The sequence below is a fragment of the Narcine bancroftii genome, chromosome 2 (genome assembly GCF_036971445.1).
Source record: "Narcine bancroftii isolate sNarBan1 chromosome 2, sNarBan1.hap1, whole genome shotgun sequence".
In the NCBI taxonomy this organism is placed as follows: Eukaryota; Metazoa; Chordata; class Chondrichthyes; order Torpediniformes; family Narcinidae; genus Narcine; species Narcine bancroftii.
The window spans coordinates 230,391,923-230,405,503 of NC_091470.1; the positions used below are offsets into that span (position 1 = coordinate 230,391,923).

Consider the following 13,581-nt stretch of genomic DNA (forward strand, 5'->3'; position numbering starts at 1 on the left):
TGAAATTATCTGTGTTCAGCTTGAAGTTGATTATCATAATCCCAAATTTTTTTAAGGAAGCAAACCTATTGAAAAAAAATGGTTATTAATTCATTATTGAGCAATGGAAAGCCAGAACCACAACCTGAGGTCTTGCTGTACACCAGACTAATCTTCACAAAGTAATTGTTGCTGGGTGAATTCAAACTTAAGCTAATGAAATGTGGATGTTGACAGTCAAATACTTTCCTGTTTGCCTGCTTCTTTTCACTCTGCTGCTCCCTACACCCTTGTTCTTCATTTCACCTTGTCTCACCCCACAATTCCCATTGGCACCACTCTTACCATGGCTCCTTGTTGCCACATTCAGCCAAACATGGCCTTGATCTCAAGGACAGTCACTCTCACCTTACTTCTGGAATTCAGCTCTTTGTTGCATGGTTTGATCAACTATAGTCTTGATGGAAACCAAACTGGGGACAGAGGAGCAGAGTGAGAGCTACTTGATATTCCATCATTTTCCTGATGATTACTGTTTGAGCAGAGAGTAGCTGCAAAGGATTTGTCCTTCTGTTAGCGAACAGTACCTGGCTGGGAAAATTTCACCATCATTCCACAAAGTGGCTAGAAGCCTGACCATTTTGAAATGCAGGTCTTCAGTAATGCAGGCAGGTCAAAAAAATGGCAGCGCTGCTGGAGATACTGGTACAGCAGTTCGGTCACTAATACGGAGCAGAGACATGTCGCTGCTTTACAGGGACCTACCACCCAGTCCTGATACTGACTGCTTCATTCAGGCATTAAACTGGCTGTTAAAGGTTCTGATGGTGCTTTTTGAAAAATCTGTAACCACCAGGGTTGATAACTAAGATGGTGACACCTGTGCTAGGCAATGAGGGGCTACAGACTCTGGGAGGCTATCAGTGACGAACACAGGGCACCAGAAATGGGGAGAGCATCCCACCACCCCCCCTCCCCATTAAGGAAAAGCATGGGAGACAACTTGACAGGAAGGAAAAACAGAGAGGGCTCAGAAGCTGAAGGACCCACAAACGCAATGGGCTGCTGGTGTCTTGTAGTCGAAGGATCCACATAGACTTTGGACAGCTGGAGACTGGCTCATGGGAACCAGGTATTGTAACTGGGATTTGAGAGCGTGCTGAGGGCAAGAAGAGCTCCCAAAGAGCCTTGGGATTGAAGGCTTCCTCATTGTATCAGAGGTTTGGACCTGGAGCTCAGGCTCCTAATGGATTGAACAGGAGTCTATGTATCTTCAGAGGATGTGGGAGCGCTGGAGGTGAATCCACAGACACTCAGTGTCTGTGGAAGGACACTTTTGCTTCTCTTTCCCTCTCCTATGTTTAGGGGTGTCGGGCGACTTTGTCTTATGGCAGACAAAAGTTAAAATATATCATGTATATTACATTTTTAATATCTTATTATATGACAATAAAGGGAACTGTGAATCTTGACATTTTTTGATCACAAAGCAATGATTTCCAGCAATATTATGTGTCAATGGGATTCCAGTTAGAAGCCCAGAAGGAGCACGCATTGGTGTTCCATATCTTCACAGCCATTAACTAATATTTCAGCATGCTTTGTGTCATAGACTCTGCTCAGGAAATAATTTGCAGACGACTTCCAGCTAATCTGAGATTTTTTATTTTCATATGGCATTTTCAGTACAGCAATGATAATATCTTTAATTTAGACATCTAGCAGGGTAACAGGCACTTTTAGCCCATGAGCTCGTGCTGCCCAATTACACCCAATTAACCTACAAGCCCTGGTACATTTTGAACAGCAGGAGGAAACTGGAGCCCCCAGGCAAAACCCACACAGACATGGGGAGAACATATAAACTCTTTACAGACAGCGTGGGACTCAAACCCTGGGTCCCAATCGCTGGCACTTCAGAGTTGGCGCTAACTGTGCTGTCTCTAACTGCAATGTCCAATGCCACTAGATTGAAATGGAGATCCCACTTGAAATTTATGGAAATATACCCCCTCATTTCATATGAATTATTTTGTTCCAATTCTGGGATCACAGTCAACCCCAAAATAACTGAATTTGCATAGAATTGGCACAATGCAACTACTTTAATCTGCCATTCTAGTCACTTATTATTCCACAACTTCTCTGACATCTTCCTTCGGGCTGCCTTAAACTTAACTTTTTTTTTAATGAGACTAATTTTCCTATTCATTCAGAAGTTTTAAATTTAGACATACAGCACAGTAACAGGCCCTTTTGGCTCACGATCTGCACAATTACACCCAATTGACCTCCAACCCCGGCACATTTTTGAAGGGTGGAAGGAAACAGGAGCCCTTGGGGAAACTGCACGCAGACATGGGGAGAATGTACAAACCTCAGTGCTCTTCCTGACCACTTATATGGCTGATCCAAACATTGATTTGTTACCCCACATGATTGGCTCCTCTCCCTGTCAGATGTGTTGTCAATGCGCATTCTCCATTTTACTGCTGAGAATGTCGCATTCAATAGATTCATTTCACAAATAGCTTCTTGGTTTCTGAAGGAAATCTGTCAAATTTGCATTTGTCATCAATTCTCACTCCTAAGCTTCACCACCTACATGTGACACTGTCCTGATCCAACTGAATGTATCCATTTTAGTCCTTGAAACCTCTTCCCTTTATGGCACACTCTGGCATTAATACACAAGCTTTCAGCTGTTTTACATTTTGTTTCCAGAATTCCTTCCTGGCCTTGCTATTCCTCTCTGCCTTTAAAAGGCTCCCCTTAATTCTAGCTTTTGGCTCGTCTTTATTCATGTATCCCTCCAATGCTATTTAGCATCCACTGCTGTGATATGAAATTTCTTTGTAGCTTTTCCATATTCAAGAAACAATGATACTAGTCTGTTTATTCTCAGAGATGTGACATTTGAAATCCATTTTGGGAGCTCAAAGATTTTATTTTCCACAGAAACTTTTGAGATCAGTGTGGTTTGAACAGAATCCAGGGAATTCAAATCCCTGGAAATATCCTTTCCTTGGCACTTTTATTTGTTTACTATTTTACAACCTGAGAAGAAAGTTAAGCACCATAAAGTAGCAGAGCATGAATAGTTCTGCAATGTTGTGCAATAGTTATGCACCAGGCAGCAAGAAGGTGAAATACAAAACACTTCTTTGTGAACACATTGTCATTCGATTGCTTGCAACCATTGGCATGTTGTTGTTTAACTGGATTCAATTTCTCAACATCCTTTCAACCAACAGCAGATTAAGCATTATTTTCTTTGGCATAGTTTATTCACCACTTTGGAATTTGGAATACAAAAATACTGAAAATCAGACGCACACATTGTTGAAATAAAATAATGTTTTATTCATACACAGATATGGTCTTTACTAACAAAGCCTCTTCTTCACACGCTGCCTTTTCAATCGTCATTGGAAACTGGTGGTCACCTACTGAACATACTGCCAGGTTGTTGTGTGGGAGGAACTTCCAGCATTTCAATCTAATAACAGGAAAGGAACAATACATGTTCCTTGACGTGTAACTTGCCAAGTGATGCTGTTCTAATTGCTTGGTGCCTTGGCATCTTGATGAATTGCTGCCCCACAGTTATTAGAATTTTAATCCTTCCACACCTCTCCTGGAAGGACTGACAACTGACGTTCAATAGAAGACTGAGTTTCTCATGCATAAAAACATTGATGTTGAGTATTTTGGCAAACTATACACCCATTGAAGCAAAGATGGTAGGTTTAGGGAACTTTGGTTAACAAAGAAAATTGAAAGTTTCAGATTTCCGATTTATTGTCAGAATACATACATGACATCACAAACAACCCTGAGATTCTTTTCCCTGCAGGCAAAGCAGAATTATCACTTATTGGTAGTGCAAAAAAGTGTTCACAGCATATACATGTAAACAAATAAGGAACTGTAAATAGATTGTAAACAAACTGTGCAATGCAGAGAATTTAAAAAAAAATCAATAAAGTGCACAAGTAAGAATCCTAAATAAGTTTGTTGTTGAGTCTGATGGAGGAGGGGTAGCAGTTGTTCCTGAACATGGTGGTGTGAGTCTTGTGGCAACTATGCCTCTTTCCTGATGGCAGCAGTGAGAACAGAGCATGTGCTGGGTGGTGTGGATCCCTGATGATTGCTGCGGCTCTCCAATAGCAGCGTTCCCTGTAGATGTTCTCAATGGTGGGCAGGGTTTTGCCTGTGATGTCCTGTGCATGATCTTTTGGAGGGTTTTATGCACGGTCAACCAGTTTACCTATCTCGGCTGCACCATTTCATCGGATGCAAGGATCGACAACGAGAAAGACAACAGACTCGCCAAGGCAAATAGCGCCTTTGGAAGACTACACAAAAGAGTCTGGAAAAACAACCAATTGAAAAACCTCACAAAGATTAGCGTATACAGAGCCGTTGTCATACCCACACTCCTGTTCGGCTCCGAATCATGGGTCCTCTACCGGCATCACCTACGGCTCCTAGAACGATTCCACCAGCGTTGTCTCCGCTCCATCCTCAACATTCATTGGAGCGACTTCATCTCCAACATCGAAGTACTCGAGATGGCAGAGGCTGACAGCATCGAATCCACGCTGCTGAAGATCCAACTGCGCTGGGTAGGTCACGACTCCAGAATGGAGGACCATTGCCTTCCCAAGATTGTGTTATATGGCGAGCTCTCCACTGGCCACCGTGACAGAGGTGCACCAAAGAAGAGGTACAAGGACTGCCTAAAGAAATCTCTTGGTGCCTGCCACATTGACCACCACCAGTGGGCTGATATTGCCACAAACCGTGCATCTTGGCGCCTCACAGTTCGGCGGGCAGCAACTTCCTTTGAAGAAGACCGCAGAGCCCACCTCACTGACAAAAGACAAAGGAGGAAAAACCCAACACCCAACCCCAACCAACCAATTTTTCCTTGCAACCGCTGCAACCGTGTCTGCCTGTCCCGCATCGGACTTGTCAGCCACAAACGAGCCTGCAGCTGACGTGGACATTAACCCTCCATAAATCTTCGTCCGCAAAGCCAAGCCAAAGAAAAGATTAGTGTCTCCATAGAAGGCTGTGATGCATCCAGTCAGCACACTTTCCACCACACCAGGGGTTTCTGGTGTCATAGCAAACCTCTGCAAACTCGTGATGCCATTAGTGTGTTGGGTCCAGGATCCTCCGAATAATGATGGGTTTGATCAGAACTAAGAAAGAAGTATATGTCAGGGATAACTGAATATCAAATGATTTCTTGGAGGTTTATAGGGGATGTCAGACACACATTAGGTTAACAAAAAGTAGAAATGATATGGCCTTAGCAAGCAGTATTCAGAGAATTCCAAAACTTTTTATAAATATTCTGTATTAAAAGGGTTAGGTCAGAAAAGATTAGATCTCTTTATAAAGGAAGTCTTTGTAGGGCTATGGAATATGAATGGGATCCTGAAGAAATTCTTCTCATCAACATTCATCAGGGAGATACCCATGGAGGATAGAGAGTTGGGGGAGATGTTTCCTGATAGTCTGGATGGAAACTATGTGTATCAGGAAAGAGGAAGATTTAGAGATATTGATGGTTGTTAAGATGGACAACTCCCCAAGGTCTGATGGGATCTATCCCAGGATGAGGGAAGCAAGGAAGGAAATTGCTAGAGCTCTATTGGAGACTTGCATTTTATTAGCCTCAGGTGAGGTACCAGAGGTTGGAGGATAGTGAATGCTGCTCCCCTATTGAAAAGGTGTAGTAGGGATAAACCAGGACACTACAAGGCTGCTGATCTTTACATCAATTATAAAGTATTGGAAAATATTCTGAGGGAGAGGATTTATGTTCATTTGCAAAAGAAGGGAGTTATTAGGAAACAGCAATGTTGGTTTTGTGTAAGGGAAATCCTGTCCAATGAGTATGATTGAAATTTTTCAGGATGTCCCAGGAAAATTGATGAAGGCAAGGTGGTAAATAGTTACAGTGACAATGTTCCTCACGGTAGGCTGGTGCAGAAAGTTAGGGCACAGGGAATTCAAGGTATTTGGCAAACTGGGTCCAAAATTGGTTTGGTGACAGGAAGCAGCAGGTCGTGGTCAAGGTGTTTTTCTGACTGGTACTATGTAATCAGTGGTGTACAGCAGGGATTATTGCTGGAACCATTGTTTGTCAAATATATACATAACTTGGATGTGGATGTGGATGTAGATGGACTGCTGACAAGATGGCTGATGACACAGAAAATATTGGAGCAGTAGATGGAAAGACACAAATCACCTGGAAAATTGGAAGGAGTGGTGGGAGATGGAATTTAATCCAAAAAAGCAATGTCAAAATACTAGCAGGACATGTACAACAAATAGTAGGGACATTGAGAGAGTTGATGTACAGAAGGACCTTGAAGAGTAAGTTTATAGTATCTAAAATGGTAGCACAGATAGATAGGGCAGTAAAAAATATTTACTGAGGTCTCCTCCACAGCTTCAATAGGCAGTGAATTCCATAGATTCACCACCCTCTAGGAAAAGCAGTTCCTACTCATCTAAATATCTTATATCTTGAAGCTATGTTTCCTACTTTGGGTGTCCCCTACCAATGGAAACAACTTGCCTACCTCTGTCATATCTATGCCTTTCATAATTTTGTTTTATAGGATTCCCTCTCATTCTTCAAAATTCCATCGAGTATAATTCCAGACAACTCAATTTCTCTACATAACCTAACCCCCCTTATCTCTGGAATCAACCTGGTGAACCTCCTCCGCTTCACCTCAAAGCCGGTACATCTTTCCTGGAGACCAGAACTGCACATGGTACTCCAGATGTGGCCTCACTAGTACCTTGTACAGTTGCAGCATAACCTCTCTCCTCCTAAATTCCATCCTTCCAGCAGATGGTCAACATTCCATTTGCTTTCCTGTTAGCCTGCTCCACCTACAAACCAAGCTTTTGTGATTCATGCACAAGCGCTCCCAAGTCCTTCTGGATGGCAGCATGCTGCAATCGCTTGCCATTTAAGTAATCATCTGATCTTCTATTCTTCTTTCCAAAGTGGATAACCTCACATTTACCAACATTGTACTCCATTTTCCAGACCCTTGCCCACTCACCTAACCTATCTATATCTCTCTGCAGATTCTCCGTATACTCTGCACAATTTGCTTTCCACTCAATTTAGTGTCATCAGCAAACTTAGATGCATGACATTCTGTCCTCTCTTCCAGATCGTTTATGTATACTGTGAACAGTTGTGGGGCCAGCACCGACCCCTGCTCACCACCGATTGCCAACCAGAAAAACACTGTATCCCAACTCTGATTTCTATTGGTTAACCAATCCTCTGTCCATGCTAATACATCTCCCCCAACTCTATACATCTCTATCTTCTGTATAAGTCTTTTATGTGGCACCTTATCAAACGCCTTTTGGAAATCCAGGTAAACAACATCCATCTACTACACAGGCAACTGACAGGGAAATTCAGGCTTCTTCATAAAGAATAATTTTCACAAATTATTCCATCTCTTTCTTAAATAAAGTCTTGTAATACAAGAACAAGGGACAGGGGTAGGCCATTCGGCCCATCAAACCTACTCCATTGGCTTGTTCAGCACAACTTCGAGGGCTAAAGGGCTTGTACTGTGCTGTAATGTTCTTTGTTTATGTTAACAGGAGCTGCCCTGTCATTTAGATGAGATTTTACACCAGCTGTGCCCTCTCAGGTGGGTGTATTGGGTCCCATCCCATCAGATCAGAGATCACCTCTTTCCTTATATCTTGATCAATATTTATCCCTGAGATATATAACAGAATTATCCTGCTTTTATAACATTAATATTTATGGGATCTTAACATTCACAAGTTGATTCTCACATTTCAATTATAACCACACACGAAAAGTGTTTCTGGAAGTCTTCAGATTGCCAATGGCACAATATAAATAGAAACCTTTTCTTGCACTGGTATTCCGTGCAAGATGCTAAAAATAATGTTCTCTATTTCCAGTTTTTAAGTCTAGATTGTAAGATTAACTATTTTTCTTTATTTTGACAGAGTTAACATGGCTTCTTGAAGGTCCATGTTATAAAATGCAATGACAGGACAATGAGAAATGTTTGTTATAATTCTTACAAATTACATTGCAGCGAAACAAACCTGAGATCAATTCCAATGTAATCAAATATAGCATGGTCAATTATTCCCAGAGACATTATTTCCATTCACTGCAATATCTCAGGTGCATGGAGTAAAACACGGAGATTCTGCAGACACTGTGATCGAAGTAAAAACACAATGCTGGAGAAACTCAGCAGGTCAAGCACTGTGTTCCTTTGGCACTTCCACACCTCCCCTCCCCCCCAGCATTTGTTTGGGCGACAGCCTACATTTTGCTCATAGCTTGGTGAAGGGCTCAAGCCCAAACTGTTGGTTATATATGTATATATACATATATGTATATATATGTTATATATGTGAAATTCGACATCGCTATTTTTGGCCCTGGCAGCCCACCTGTCTGAGCTCCCAATGCCCAGAGCATGGTCTTGTGACCTGCTCTCAGCCGCTCAGCCATTTGAGCTCCTAATGCCCCAAACTTGGTCTTACCACCTGCTCCCAGTCACCCGCCCATTCAAGCTCCTGATGCTCCAAACATGGTCTTAACACCCCATCCCAGCCGCCAGCCCATTTGAGCTCCCAACTCCCTGAACATGGACCTGGCCACCCAACCATCCAAGCTCCCGATGCCCCAAACGTGGTCTTATCAATTTATCCCGGCCGCATGCCTACCCATCCAAGCTTCCAATGCCACAAATGACGCAGGTACTTATCGCGGTCAAAATTTTACCCTAAAAATTGGTCCACAAAATTCGACTATTACATGCTCTCTTTATTTGCTACATAAGGTTCATTGTTTGACCTGCTGAGTTTTTCCAGCATTCTGCTTTTACTGGAGTATGGAAAGATTTAAAGCAATGAGAAATTCTGTGAAATGTTTTGTCATTGAAAATGAGCCATTAAAGACCAAGGGATGGTCTGGGGTTCAGGCAAAAGAGCGCAGCAGCTATAAGCCAGGTATCAAGGCCTGAGGTTGGAAGGCAAGGTAACTGATTGGGAAGCTTGGTGAGGATTGTGGGGGGGGGGGGGTGGGGGCGGGTGGTGGAGAAGGAATGTTATCTGCAGAAAAGATCATGGCTTGGGGCTGGGACAGAAGAGGGTCTTGTGCCACCTCCCAACTACTCGGTGGGAGGCAGGAGCTCTGAGTGGCAGTGGCATCACTAGGACTGGTGTCACCCGATGCAGTAACTCATGGTGTCAACCCACCCCCCATAGTATAAGGGCATCGAGTGTAGAAGAAACAGGTGTATGTTCCTTGTGTGTCCAGGGTGGTGGCAGTGCCTAGCAGGGGAGGGGGGGGAGGGGCAGAGGGCTCAGATGAAGCACATTAGAAGGTTCAAAAAGTAAATTAGCATTAAGTTTTAGCCTTGTAGGTATATTGATACATGTAAGCTGGGCTTATGAAAAAATGTTTTTGTTATTATAAAAATATCCCTGTAGTTGGTTATATTAAAAAAAATATATATTTCTGGTGAAAAACTGCGCAAGAATTTTATAGACAGTCATTTTGGAGTCACCCCCTATGATGGTGTCACCTCATGAGGTCCGCACCCCTCTAGTGACACCAGTGCTGAGTGGCAACATGGAGCATTGGATGGGGAATAACATCATTACTGATAGATATAATAGTGTTGAACAAACCATGCATTTCCCGACCATATTGTGTAATTACTCTGGAAATCTGAGTGATTCACACTTCACACTCCTGTTATGGTTGCCCATCCATTGTGTAATGACTTTATTCCCCATGCAATGCTTCATGTTGCCACCAAGTTGTTGGGAGGTGCAGATCTGGACATTGGAATCTGACTCAAATCTGTCAGGCAATTCCTCTCTGCACATGAGTTCAGCATTACATGGGACTGGTTATAGACTTCTATAGCATGAAACCCAGACTTTTTCAGCCCAACATGTACATGCCAACCAAGCTAGTCCCATTGCCTGCCTTCGCCCCATATCCCTCGGAACCTTTCCTCCCCTTGTTCCTGTCTAAATAATTTTTAACCATTACAGTTGTCTCCATCTCAACCATTTCTTCTGACAGCTTGATGCATACACCCATGCCTCTCACCACTTCCCCTCAGACCCCATAACACTGTCAAATCTTCAAGAGAGCTGGGGAAGAAAATAGAGGAGCAGAAGTAAATAATGATCAATAAAGTTCAAAATACTTTCCAGTGAAATGTGAATCCCATGTCCCCATTCTGCTTCACAAAGGAAGAATCCAACCTTGTATATTGGCTAAGAAACAATGATTTTCCTATAATGCAGTGTGGTGACCCTGCAATTAGTGGCAGTGATCTGATATGTCATTGATCTTGTTAATGCCTTCTGTTCATGAATAGTGCTGTTGTTCTGCATGAGCATCTCACAGCAGTCTACATTCTACCAGACTGAACAAAATAGATCACACTGGATGACAAATATTTTCAAAAGTTTGTTTTCTGAAATAACAAATGTTTTCTGGTCAATAAATGTTTTCAAAAGGGTTGCTTCCTGAAAGGGATTCTGATGGACAACTTCAAGTTGAACACAAAGGTAATTTCAGATTTGCTGTATCACATAGGAAGTTGGAGACACAACTTCATTGAATTTAGCACATTTAATCACAAAATAATGCTGACACATGGCATTAGTTCAACTGACCTAAAAATATTTTCCGCTGATTTTCTTGAACTCAGCATCTGATTCCTCTTGTCTCAGTGCCCAATAATAGTTGGCCAGCGTTGATGGATTTGAGTTGCCCTGGCTCTGCTTTTCCATGGTCACAATGTCCTGGTGAAACCTTTCCCCATGTTCGTCACTGACTGCACCAAGATCAGCAGGGACGAGTCCACGTGCGGATGCAGAAAATGAATTTTCAGTGAGATGGTTTGTATACTTGAAGTAGACAAAATATGACATGAAATCACAAAAATAGGTTGAATCTAAAAAAAAAGTATGTGATTGGAACATTTGAAGGTGATTTTCATGATCAGCAGTCCAAAATCTATAAAATACACCAAAAACTGTTCAGGAAACAAAGTTTTTGTGGTCCAGTGTAACCTGTCTGTTGAAGTTGAGTCTGAATTCAGCCTTGATCGCTCAGCTGTAAATCTCATTACAACTGTGGTCAAAAGACCTGAATTTGAGAAACAAAGAGAAAATATCAATCTAAAGTTTGACCAAGTTTATCACCAAGGAGCTGTGGTAAAAACAACAGAAAATGGGATCAGGAGAAATAACTGACTGGATTTAGATTTGGTTATTGGAGCCCAGTCTTCTCAGAGCTTCCTCTGGGAAGGACTTTACTTTTCCTCATCAATGAATTTTCCTCCATCAGAAAGTCAGGGTGGAGATGTTCACTGATGTCAAGAGGTGTTCAATTTTATTTCCTCTTCCTGAGCCCTGAGAAATCCAAGGACACCATCATACAAATCCATAGCTTGCTGTAAGTGGTAACACAAAGATAGAAGGTAGAGAAAGATGGTATTGTGTACTTGCTTTTATTGGTCAGGGCTCTGAGTATAAAAGTTGACAAGGCATGTTGCAGTTCTATAAAACTATGGTACAGCACATTTAGAGAATTCAATGTAGTTCTAGTCACCACATTACTGGAAGGATTTGATGTCTGTGGAGAGGGTGCAGAAAAGGTTAACCAAGATGTTGTCTGAATTAAAAAACAAGGTACAAGGAGAGGTCAGACAAACGTTGTTTTTCCTGGCACATCAGATGCTGGGGGGACATCCTGTCAGAAAGAGGGGAGATAGTCTTTTTCCCAGGATGGAAATGTTAAGTGCATGAGAGCATAGGTTTAATGCAAGAGGGGGAAAGATGAATGGAAATTTACAAAGCTTGATCTTTTACACATTGAGCATTGGGTGCCTGCGTAATGCTGCCAAGAGAGGTGCTGAAAGCAGATGCAATAGCAACATTTTTAAGAACCATTTGGACAGACACATGAACAAGCAGGGACTGGAGTGATATAAACCACAAGCAGGCAGAATTAGTTTAAAATAGTATTGTGATTGACACAGACATCGTGGACCAAAGAGACTGTTCCTGGCTGTACTCTTCCATGTTCTTCAAGAGTGTTCCTCACCTCCCCTTGGTGGTTAACACCATTAGCATTAGTGGATCCTATGTTGATACCATCTTGTAAGTAAACATTAGCTGAAAGCTTAATTAGATCAGCAATTAATATAATGTCTAAACAGCCAGTCAGGAACTCAATATCGGATGATGAGAAACTCAACTTCTGATGTCCCAAACTCCTTCCATCACACAAAGCCTCAAATTATGAATGTTGTGAAATTCTATACATTTTGTTTGATCTGAGGTAGCTTCAAAAATCCTCATGAAATTTAACTTAAATGAATTATTGATACCTCTTCCAATACCACACATAGCAACGAGTGGAACCAAGTGACAGCAGTATATACCACCTCCAAGTTACGTGGAGTAACGCCCTGAAGCATCGTCAACACAATCATCCAAATCCGATGGCTCTTTTACTTAAGACAAGGCAGTATGAACATAGGAACATTACCCTGTCAATGCACACCCAACAGTGATAAAGTAAACTCTGATCAGATAAATAATATAATTTTGCAATCATTAATGGGCCAAAGGCCCTGCAGGTCAGACCAGCAGTTCTGTCTCTCATTGTCCTTGGGAAGCTGCTGGAGAGCGGTAGTCCTGAACCACAGCAGCCCATTTAAAAAAGACGCAACAGCAAGAACAATAGGCAAAGAGTTCCTTCATTTTGATGCAGTGTTGATGTATTTCTCTATCAGAATTAGAAATGGTCAAGGGTGTGCATTGATTATACCTCATATGGTTCAGTGCAACAATTCATTGCTCCATCAGTTACAGAGCACAGAAAATAGCTTCTTGACCTCCATGTCCATGCCAACTGTGGAGTATTGAATGAACTGTTTGTGGTCACGTACATTGAGATGTGGTGAAAAAACTGTTCTATCCAGTCAAGCTACCCAATACTTAAGCACAATAGATCGTGTTAAAATATGCTGTCACATTCGGGGATCCTTAGACTTGTGCATCAAGGTCCCACTGTTCTGTAATCTCAGTACACCATGACAAAAAGAAGAAAGCACTGCAAGTTGCCAACATCTCAGAAATGTCCCATGATGCAATGCGATAGCAGTATCAAACTGCTGAGCAGACAGGCTGCAGTGATTCAGAAGTGATCATTACCTTTTCAGGGTTTTAGGGTTGGGAATAAGTGCCTGTTTCATCAGTAACATCCACAACGTACAAATGATAAACAAAATGTGGTCATATCACTGCAACGAATCATTAAAATCTACATGGGACCTTGGTGAAAATCAAAACAAGGTTTGTCCAATGTTCAATGGAATGTTTTTAAACAATGAGCTCTTCTAAATTTCAGCTGCCAGCCAGATTTTCTACCCAGTAATTAGGCTGGTTCATAACATGAAATAAATCTCTGCAGGCAATTATTGCTAATTACTGAAACGTCTAACGCTGCAAAAT

The 13,581-nt window shown here is 42.0% G+C and overlaps 1 protein-coding gene across 11 annotated transcripts in view; it reads left to right on the plus strand.

Annotated features, from left to right (window-relative positions):
* The window catches only part of LOC138755133 (arf-GAP with SH3 domain, ANK repeat and PH domain-containing protein 1-like), a 479,430-nt gene that overhangs the window by 92,969 nt on the left and 372,880 nt on the right, over positions 1-13,581 (plus strand). Inside the window, exon 2 of one of the 11 annotated variants that reach the window (XM_069920500.1) lies at positions 7,642-7,691. The exons of the other annotated variants lie outside the window; for them this stretch is intronic. The gene's annotated coding sequence lies outside the window, so the exon portion shown is untranslated. The remainder of the gene's footprint in view (positions 1-7,641; positions 7,692-13,581) is intronic. 11 annotated transcript variants of the gene reach the window in all.